The sequence below is a fragment of the Fukomys damarensis genome, unplaced genomic scaffold (assembly GCF_012274545.1).
Source record: "Fukomys damarensis isolate Sample0158 unplaced genomic scaffold, DMR_v1.0_HiC HiC_scaffold_32, whole genome shotgun sequence".
In the NCBI taxonomy this organism is placed as follows: domain Eukaryota; kingdom Metazoa; phylum Chordata; class Mammalia; order Rodentia; family Bathyergidae; genus Fukomys; species Fukomys damarensis.
The window spans coordinates 9,612,099-9,622,624 of NW_022900944.1; the positions used below are offsets into that span (position 1 = coordinate 9,612,099).

At 46.4% G+C, this 10,526-nt stretch overlaps 1 protein-coding gene across 9 annotated transcripts in view; it reads right to left on the reverse strand.

Annotated features, from left to right (window-relative positions):
• Positions 1-10,504, reverse strand: part of Nlrc5 (NLR family CARD domain containing 5) — a 70,482-nt gene extending 59,978 nt beyond the window's left edge. For 8 of the 9 annotated variants that reach the window (XR_783237.2, XR_783236.2, XM_010638917.3 and 5 more), the window contains exon 1: positions 10,431-10,504. The gene's annotated coding sequence lies outside the window, so the exon portion shown is untranslated. Of the gene's footprint in view, positions 1-8,661; positions 8,731-10,430 lie in introns of those variants that run through there. The other variant, XM_010638915.3, reaches the window with a different exon arrangement.
• Positions 10,505-10,526: the final 22 nt, after the last annotated feature.

Consider the following 10,526-nt stretch of genomic DNA (forward strand, 5'->3'; position numbering starts at 1 on the left):
TATCTACCAAAATTGTAAATGTCATATAACCATCCCTAACAACTCTGTATGCAGGCATTTAACCCATACTGTGGATATATTCAGAATGTGCAAAATAACAGAAATATTTAACATATTTCTTGTTGTGTTAGGTTTTTATCGCCATGACAAAATTCCCAGGAAAAACAATTTGAAAGAGGAAAAGGTTATTTTGGCCCGCAATTCACAGATTTTCATCCATAGTCACCTGCTTCTGATGTTTCTGGGCCCAATGTGAAGCAGAACATCCCTGGGGGAGCTCAGTGGTGCAAAGGGGTAATTCTGAGAGAGGAAGGAAGGGGAAGGGACAAGAAATAGTCCTCAAGGGAGTATCCCTAAAGAGAGAACCCTTCAATTAGGCCCCACCTCCCACAGCGTCCACCTCCCGGTGAAATAGGATGAGAGAAATAAAGACAGGTAAAAAGGAGACAGGGAAAATCACAATTAAAAATTGTAGTTTAAGAATTCTGGGACACAGTTGACGTTCCCCAAGGCCATCCGTATCCCTCAGTTAATTCAGGTTCCTTCCGTCCATACTAATCACATTCAAATTTCTTCAGGAATATTGCAAGTCCATATATTGGCTTAGTTAAGAAAGTGAAGAGCAAGAACCTAGTGTTAAAGTAAAGGAACAGACTGAGAGAATTCAAAGACTATTTAAATTGTCCATCTTAAAACACAACAACAACAAAACTGGGTCTGTGCCTATAAAATGAGCCAGTACAATTTGTGTGTGTGTTGGGGGGTATCTTTTTCATAGATTTTCACTCCCTGAAGAGAAGCAAAGTGTTCCCAATTCCAGGAAACAACAGGCCTCTCTCTTGAGGATCTGTACTCTATTTCTGTGAGTGTGTACTTTTAAAATGTCTGCCCAATAAATACCTCTGTGCTTCTTACTGATGCATCCAATAATTCTCTCTCTGCAATGAAAGTCAGTGAATCTCTGAACTTACTTTGTGGGTAGCACAGGTTTAGGTTCTTTATCTTTTCACTTATCTTTGGGAACCTCCTCATACCCTGTCTAGTGATGCAAATAGTCCATTCATCTATGATTCAGTCCATGGGTTAATTCATTGACAAAGTTAGAGCCCTTGTGAGCCAATCACTCTCTAAAAGCTTCAGCTCTGGACATTGCTGCACTGGGAGCCCAGCTTTAGGGGACACTTTATGTCCGAACCATAACACTTATAATAGCAAAATTCTAGAAAGAACTTAGGGCCAGGGATTTGGCTCAGGGGCACCACACCTGCCTTGCAAGCACAAGGTCCTCAGTTCAATCCCCAGTACTGCAGAAACAACTGCAAAAACAAACAAACTTTAACATCCCTCAAGAGTACATATTACGGTAAAATGATGGTACACCTGCCCAAACAAATCCTACTCAGCCTTAAAAGGAAAAAGGCAGAACTATATGGAAGAAGATGAACAGTGTACAAAATATATTAACTTTCAGGAAAAAGAGCAAGGGGCAGCACAGTGTATAGAATATCTTGCACTGTGCAAAGAACCGAACGAACATGTTTACAAAGACCTCGGTGGAAGAAAGTCATAATAGAAATTGTCCCCACACAGAAGAACCTTTAGAACTTTATATCATATACAGGTTTAGTTTTTTAAAGGTTGAATACACTGAGTAACTCCGCTATATTTACCATAAGATTTCCCATTTATTTGACTTGAAGGTATCCATCAAAACTGAGCATCATCCTCAACGACTGTGCTTTGATCAATTTCTCCACATACGGTCGCATGTTGAATTTGCATGAGAATTCTGAGGTCCATGCTACTCAAATGCATAAAGTTTTATTACCCTTTTATAGAAAAGAAGCCACACTGTTGCCAAGGAACAAAGACACTGAAGTCTTCCCTGTTACATTTTAGCACAGAAACTTCTGGCCTTCAGTCCAAAATACAACTTCTAAAAACCCCAAACATGTCCCTGAGACGGGGCAACGTAACTCACTTTGAGAAGGCTGGGGTGGAGGGTGCACAGTGTCACACAGTCAGAGGAGACCCCAGGCATGGGTTCTCACGCAGCACTCCAGCTACTCCTGGTCCAGAGGGCGAGAGGGAGAGGACCACGGGGCAGTGCGGAGGCCTTTGAGACTCTGCTCTGAAGGGTCTGCAAGGGAGGCTCCCCTTCTTACCTTGGCTTTAATTTTCCATCAGCCCTGTTTCTATGTTCTTCCGAGTCTTTCCCACCATCCCGGAAGTGCTCTGGTGCAGATGTTGGAGGGTAGAATGAAGAGATCAAACCCACTTCTCTCACTGCAGCTCCCAGGCCTTTGCCCTTGTCATTCCCTATGCCCAGAGTCCCGCTGGATCTAGAGCACAAGTTCACACACACAGACAGGCACAGCACCAACCCGCACATGCGCAGGCCACCATCCTCTGGCCAGAGCTAATTCCAAACTCAGCTCTGCCCAGGCTGAGAAGATCTGTCCCTGCAGTGCTGGCAGAGGAGAGGAAGCAGGGGATGGTGGTGGGAAGGAAGCGGCAGCAATGGTCACCTTGGAAGAGAAAGGACGTGGTTCCTGGGGGCGATAAGAAAGCCACCCCTTGGTCATGGCTACAGATGTTTGGACAGAAATATCTTGGAATGAGGAAGGAAAGTGGTGGTGAAGTTGATTTCCATGTTGGCCAGCTGAGAATGAAGCTGATTGGCCAGGTGGCTAGCTGAGAGCCCCATGGCATTGGGGTACAGTCAAGTGCAGAGAGGCCCTTGGGTCTCAAATGGTCCATGCCAAGCCCTTCCAGGGGTGATGCCAGAGAACCCTGGGCTGCTGCCTCCCTCCAGGGTGGCCGGTGATGCCAGGGCTTCAGAAGATGCCTGAGCCAGCCTCAAAGCAAAGGGTGAAGGAACTGGAGGTTCCCTGGCTATGAGGAAACTGAGGTGCTGAGGGAAAGGCCTTGCAGCTGCTCAAGTGAAGCAGAAGCAGGGCCAGAACTGGCCCTTGGGCTCTTCTAGGGGGCACCACCTTCCTCCCTGAGAGTGCACCTTTAAGGGTTGTCAGCCCACTTCTTCCCCACCCCAGGGCCGGCAAGCTTGGGCAAGAGCTGCCTTTACACTACACACAGACACATTTCCTGTGGGTGTATGCATAGTGTGGTTCTGCCAGGTCCTCTCACACAGACAGGGCTCAGCAGCCCTGCACAAAAGTGAAACTGAAACTGAGCTTTGGAAATCCCCTGCCAAGCTCTAACCATGGACTGGTCAGCCTGACGGCAGAATCTCATGCTGGCCTGAGAGTTGAGCAGGGGACCGACAGCTCCAGAACGTAAAAGGGAAAGGCTTGGAAATCAGGCACATAAAACAGGTCTGGAAGAAAGGCCTCAGAAATTGGAGGTTTGGAGCCTCAGTGCTGGGCCCAATACCTCAAATGATTTGTTTTGTTTTTGAAACAGGGTCTTGCTATATAGTTCAGACTGGCCTCAAACACACTATGTAGCCCAGGCTAGCCGCGAACTCACAGTGATCCTCCTGTCTCAGCTTCCTAAGTGCTGGGTGGTACCTCAAATGATTTGCTGGGTCGTGGTTTGTCTGCGAGCCTATCAAGCAAAGTGATGCTTGTTACCCAGCACATCTTACAGGGATCTGTAAAGCCAGTAAGAATTCTGAGATCTTGGGGACTGAGTTCAAATTCTGATTTCAACTCTTAAGGCTGTGCAACCTTGAGCAGATCTCTTAACCTATCTGTGCCACAGTATCCTCATCTGTTAATGGGACAATGATTTCACATCTACTTCACAGTATCCCCGTGAAGGTTGGGGACATGAATTCATGCAAAACGCATAGCACCAGGAAAGAACACACCCAGTCTGCAGACCAGGCAAGCTACTTATACACAGAGCTCTGTGCACAGGCTGGGCATCTTGCTTTAGAATAGGACTTTGTTCAGCCTTACTAGGCAGATGCTTCCCTGGCTGTACAGGTGGAGAAACAGGCTCTGAGAATCAAGAAGCAAAATGTTGATTAAAAACCTATGCTGAAGCTTGTGATACCAGCTACTCAGGAGGCCGAGGCAGGAGGAACACAAGTTCAAGACCGAGCTAGGCAACTTAGCCAGACTCTGTCTCAAAATAAAAATAAAGGTCTGAAGATATAGCTCAGAGAAAGCATGTGCCCATTATGTGCAAGGCTAGGTTCTCATACTATGAAACAGTTAAACAATAAAAATAAGCAAGTATAGAAATAAATAAGACCTATTTGATTTAGGGTCTAGCTCAGCAGTAACTTGCCTAGGACGAACCAGGCCCTGAGTTCCATCCCCAGCACCAAAACCCAGACAAACACCCTATATTGACTCCACAGTTGTTGCCTAACTGAAACATCATACTGTTCTCAGTAAACGGTCTTCTTTCAAAACGAAGCTATTGTTTCAACACATCTCTATTATTTTTCTGCTTACAGGGACAGCCTATATATACCCAGAAAGTTATAAGCATTGTAGAAATATAACATGAAACTTCCCCATAATTTTATCCTTTGGGGATAAGCATGCAATCTCCAAGAACTGTACCCATATTTGAAGATGTTTTTTGGCCTCATATGGTATTTAGAACACAACTTCCTTCAAGTTTTTTCTAGAACCAATCTCAGTTTTAATTTTATTTTTTAAAGTTTGATTTGCCACGAATTGCAGATAACTCCCCAAGGGAAACCCAAACACACACCTATGTCACGTATGTGTGGCATCGTATTGTGGCCTCCCAGGCTCTGGCTCCATGCCTGGCCTCCCCTCGGGACGGGAAGGAGGCTGCACAGATGCCCTATGCTTACCACAGACTTTCTATCTGACAAATAGGAAGGATTCACGAGAACCAAAAACAGAACAACTTCCTCACTAGATGATTTGATTCAATCCAAGCCCCGGGCATAACTCCTCAGAGCACCTGGAGTCAAAGTGGATAAACCTACATTTGGGGAACCATTGATCTGTTCATTTGAATGAGAGATTTTGGAAGCCCAGAAATACACTGGACCCCTCTAGGAACCCAGGGTACAGAACTCAGCCAGTGATTTCTTCAAACAAGTTGTGTGATGAGATCCGAATGTCTCGGAGGACCAGCGCCCCAAGGGGTGAATGCTCCTTCCATTTGCCCACGAGGGCAGAAGAGACCATGGAGGCTGATATGGGGCTTCGTTCACCATACAGGCTCCTTCCCTCCATGCGGGAGATGGGTGTTGGGGGATCAGCAGCTGCCTGGATGCCCACCACCTCTATCCATTAGCACAATCTTTTAGAGTTTGGCAACATGGTCTCAAACACTTAACAAAAATACAGGTCCCCATATGCCTGCTGAGGGAATGGCCCAGAGCGTGCGCAGAACCTGGCTGCAAGGATTTCACCACAACACTGCTGTCAGCAGGGCAGCTCGGCCTTGGCTGAGGTAGAGAAGCCTGGCTGGGACACAAAGCCACCGGCAGCACCGCAACCCACAGAGGCCTACAGTCTCCTGCAGGGCTGAAAATCCTGGCACTAGGTATAATAACATGGTCTCCTCTGGTCCACGGCTCCCATTTCTGGGCCAGCACTTGAGTAAATTCCATGCAAACCATTTACCCAAGGGGAGCATTTGTGAGCACAAAAGCAGACTTTCAACAACTTCTCCTTCTCCCCTTCCTGCTCCTATTTCTGCTCCTTTTTTGTGCTCTTCCCTCTGCCTGGTTCCCTCCTCCTGTAGTCATGATGGCTTATCCCTGCCTCATCCTCCACCAGCCTCTGTCAAATGACCCAAAGGGCCCTTGAGCAAGGGCTGCACCAGGCCTCTGTCACAAACACTAAGGCCACAGTCTGCAGGACCAGCTGCGCACCTGCACGGCACATCTCCCTTTGCTGGTTTGTTGTCTGCCATTCCAAGCCTAGCCCAGTACCTGAGTGGGGCCTGTCATACTGTGGGAACTCAGCAGATATGGGGTGGATAGATTTATGACTGCAGGTGTGAGGACAGTGCCTGTGTTGATGGTACCACCTCACCTGGAGCATCCCCTCCCTGTATGGCCTGGCTTCTTGCTTTCCTTTTGGGAGCAAATCTAATACCCTCACCCCAGGTAATGCTACATGTAAAACAATCTTTCCCTGCTCCTCCATGTCCTGGTCCCTGCTGACCACCTTGCACACAAGGCCCAGTCACTCCCTTTATTTCCTTCCCTCACAAGAATTTTGGTAAGAGCTAGTAGAAAAATTAAAATGTCATATTTTGCGTTTGTGGCATTGTGTCATTTAGCCACAGTGGCACACACCTGTAATCCTAACTACTCAGGAGGTTGAGGCAGGAGGATCAAATATTCGAGGCCAGCCTGGGTAATTTAGCTCAGTGGCAGAGTGCTTGCCTAGAATGTGCAAGGCCTTAGGTTCAATCCCCACTGCTGGAAAACTGCTAAAAAGAAAAAGAGGCACACGGGGCGGGGGGTGTTGTTCCATGGCAGAGCATTTGCCTAGCATGCACAAGGCCTCGGGTTCCATCCCCAGCACTGAAGATAAAGAAAACAGACTGATCTTTTGCTTTAATGTACGAAGTTTTCCAAATAGCATTTAAGAAACATAGGAAACACTACAAATGATATACTACCATTTGTGAAAAGGGAGAAATGTGTGTGTTTGTGTGTGTGTGTCCATTTTTTTTAAACTTTAGAAGAAGACACAAGAACCCAATAATGCTAGGTACCTTCAGAAGGAACAACTGGGGACTGGGGAATGAGTAGAGACTTACTTTTCATTATATCTTTTTGTATGTTTTTCATTTATTTACTACATAAATATATTAGCTACTAACTTTTAAAAAATTAAACTATTTATCTATGCACTTCTAATGATTGAACCCAGAGCCTTCATGCTAAGCTACATCCTCAGACCCTTTTTATTTTTGATTTTGAGACAGGGTTTCACTAAATGCCTAAGTTGCCCAGGCTAGGCTCAAACTTACCATCCTCCTGCCTCAGCTTCTTGCAGTGCTGGGATTTTAGGTGTGCACCACCGCATCTGGCTTAAAATTTTTGAATGATATCACAGGTTTTAATTTTCATCTTACATATAATGTCCATATTCTTTAGTTTAAAAACTGAGGTCCCATTTTTGTATTTATGCATTAGTCCATTAAAAATATGAATAGACACATGAAGAGAAACATGAAATAAATTCAACTGGTAGTAGAGGGCCTCCAAGGGCGAACCCAGTGTTTCTTCAGGCCTCTGAGAGTTCTCCTTTGTCAAATGTCATCAGTATCACAGCCAGAAGAGCTGCTGACAACTTTTCTGGAGGACTCCTGTGTTGAGGAATTTATCAGAAGACTCCAGAGCGGCTCACGGGCTAAAGCTGGTTGCCCATGTAGGCAGGCTCTTCCTCGGGCCTCCCAGCCTCCTGCCCTGGAAACCCACTCATTTCACATCCTGGTGCCTCTCATGCCCTAGAGGAAATGACAACAGAGCAGAGGAAGCTGGGGCCAGAGGTGAACAGGAGAACTAAGCTCACCCTCTCATCCCCCTCCAGAGCTGCAGAGAGCTTGGAGCGCTGCAGGCTTCCCTGGAGAGCAGACCCGGGTCACGCCAACCTTACAGGTCCCAAGGACTCAGGAAACCCCGGGCAGCATGTAGGCAATACATTCTACTTCCTGTCTGGGTGACAAGGCCATACATAACTAGCACTGCTGGCTTCACTACATCAGCTTGGTGTTAGCTGCAGCTGATGATTCTCCAGAGTCTGCAATAATCCAAGGGGCCAAAGGCTTCCCTTCTCTAGACAGCCTGTGTCAACAGCTGAGATGATCAATTTTTCTCTTTTTGCTTTCAAATCATATGGGGGTTCCCACTGCAGACTTAATTTTATCTAAATAAACTTTAGACTACTAACCAACTCTTGAAAAAGTAGATCTGGCAAAACAACAACAACAACAAAATCCAGCATTTTAAATCCCAAGAAACCTACAAAAGTTGTGGGTTAGGGCCAGGGATTTAGCTCAGTGGTTTCGCCCCCTGCCTCATAAGCACAAGGTCCCAAGTTTGAACCTGGTACCAAAAGAAAAAAAAAGTCTCCAAAAGTTGTGGGTTATTTATTGATTTTGCAGTGCTGGGGATAAAAAGAATTCAAGGCCCAGCACATGCTAGGCAAGTGCTCTACCACTGAACAACATCCTGGCTCCCCACATTTTGATAGTGTGTACGCTTGTACACGTTCACGTAATCCTTAGTCTAATTCTCTGCGGCAGGCAGAGGACAGACATTGGGGTGATTTATTAGGTGTGGTAACAGGTACCACAAAGCAAGCAGATTGAAGCAGAAGCAATGTGTTCTCTCGCAGATTTGGGGTAGGAAATCCAGCCGTGGGCAGGGCCAGGCTCCTTCCAAAGGCTCTGCTGGCAACTGTTGGCTCGTGGATGCATCAGTCCAATCTCTACCCTTGTCTCACAGCTGCCCTCCTTCTCCATGTGCATGCTGAATTCCTCTCTTACTAGGTCATGAGTTATACTGGATCAAGGCCCACCCCATTCCAGTATAACTTTCTTATAACTAGTTATATCTGGAAAACCAATCATACTTCCAAATAAGATCCACATTCTGAGATCTTCCAAAGATTCTAAGTCTTCTAAATAAGATCACACTGGAGGTTGGGAGTTCAACATATCGTTTCAGGGGACACGACTCACCCCAGATGGAAGCACACATAGTAGGAAGTTTTGCTGGATTCTCTTCAGCCGGGCAAGGGTTCGTGTGTTGGGGTGCAGAGAGACTGGCCAGGCTCTGCTGACATCTGGGCATTCTATATCTGTCCCAGAGGGAGGCTAAGCACACTGTGAACCTCTCTAACCCTTCTGCTGTCTGCCCTTGTCCAGGACCCAGAGCCCCTCACTCTCGTGCAGTACTTAAAATGACCAAGCACTGGACATACCTCATTTCATTCAGCCCATGAAACACTCTATCATGCCCATTTTACAGCTGAGAAACCAAGGTTCCCAGAGACGACACGTGACAAATGCCAGGCGCCCAGGCAGTGCTGGTCTGTACACCTCCTGGGCAGGGTGCCAGCCAACCAGCTGTTTCTGGAGTCCAGACAGGCAAGCATGCTCTGAGGCAAGTCTGGGCTGCTGGGCTGTAGTTTGAGAAAGTATCTAATGGAGAGTCTGTACACAGCACTAGGTCATAAGCTTTCCCTTCCAGTCTGCTCCCCACTGGGAGATCAAGCCTGGTGCTTTATGTATTAATTTATTCTTGCAGTTCTGGAGATTCAGTCCAGCGCCTGCCACATGAGAGGCAAGAGCTCTGCTACTGAGCTCCCAAGCCTAGTGTTTTTCTGGGTTCATTTCTCTCTTTGATAGAAGGAAAGCAATTCAGAAAGATCAAAATCCAAGGTAATGTCAGGGCCCCACCCCACCTTCTGCAAGCCCTAGATTCTAGTACCCACCTTAGCAAACTCTAGATTCTGGCTTTCTGAATGAGGGAGGAAAAAAAAAAATCTGGAAACCAAATGGAAATGCAAACCACAAATAAAATAATAACATGACACCCCTGTTTGCCCCTGTGACTTATGAGTTAAAATATTCCTTAGAAATAGTGGAAATCTGACATTAAAGAATTGTTTAGAGCTGGACATGGTGGCAACTGCCCATAATCCCAGTACTTTTGTACGCTGAGGTGGGAGGGTTCACAGACTGAGCTTAGCCTAGGTAAGTTAGACTCTGTCTCAATAAAACAGTAATTCATTAAAAGCGTTGAGGATATAGATCAGCATGAAGGTCCTAGGTTCAATCCTCAATACTAAGAAAAAAAATTTTAGGGTATGCTAATGGTGTGGTGGCTGTTTTTAAAAAGGCTCCTTATCTTTAATTCATTCTGGAATATTTCCGTTGAGATATTCTGCTATCTGCCATTTGCTTCACAATAAGGGGAAACAGACAACCTGGGGTTGGTGCCTTTGTTACTCCAAACCAGCGATCCAAATAAGGCTCAATTTAATTATTCTATTTCTTCTACTATTGTGCATGTTTGGAATTTTTCATAATAAAAAGTTTCTTTAGGCTAAAAAGTCTGAATTGTGCATAATGAAGTGTGACTTTTTTGATTCTTTATAAAGCCATGAAAAATTTTTTTAAAAAAAGCAAGAGAGGGCGACAGATGACAGGGGACAGGTGGGTGTCGGGGGCACAGCCCAACATCTTGTGTCCCATACCCCCCAAGATGGGCAACCCCGACCTGCCATTGTCTGTGACTCACAAATGACTTTCCAAACTGCAGGGTACCAGGCTGCTCATTCCCAGGCCACTGCTCCCCCACCGTGTGTCCATCTGTCCATCCATCCAGCCATACACCAGCCCCATCCACCTGGCCATAGTATCTCTGGCGTCCCTTCTAGGAGCAGAGTTTGAACCCCTAGCCGCCCACCGCCTCACTCCCAGCCCGGTCCGCAGCCCGCACTCACCCGCAGCCTGCCGACTTCTCTTCTGCACGAAACTGAAAGTAGTAGCCAGAGCTATCGGGCTTGTTCAGGGAACCCGCCGCCCGCCGCTGCTGCCGA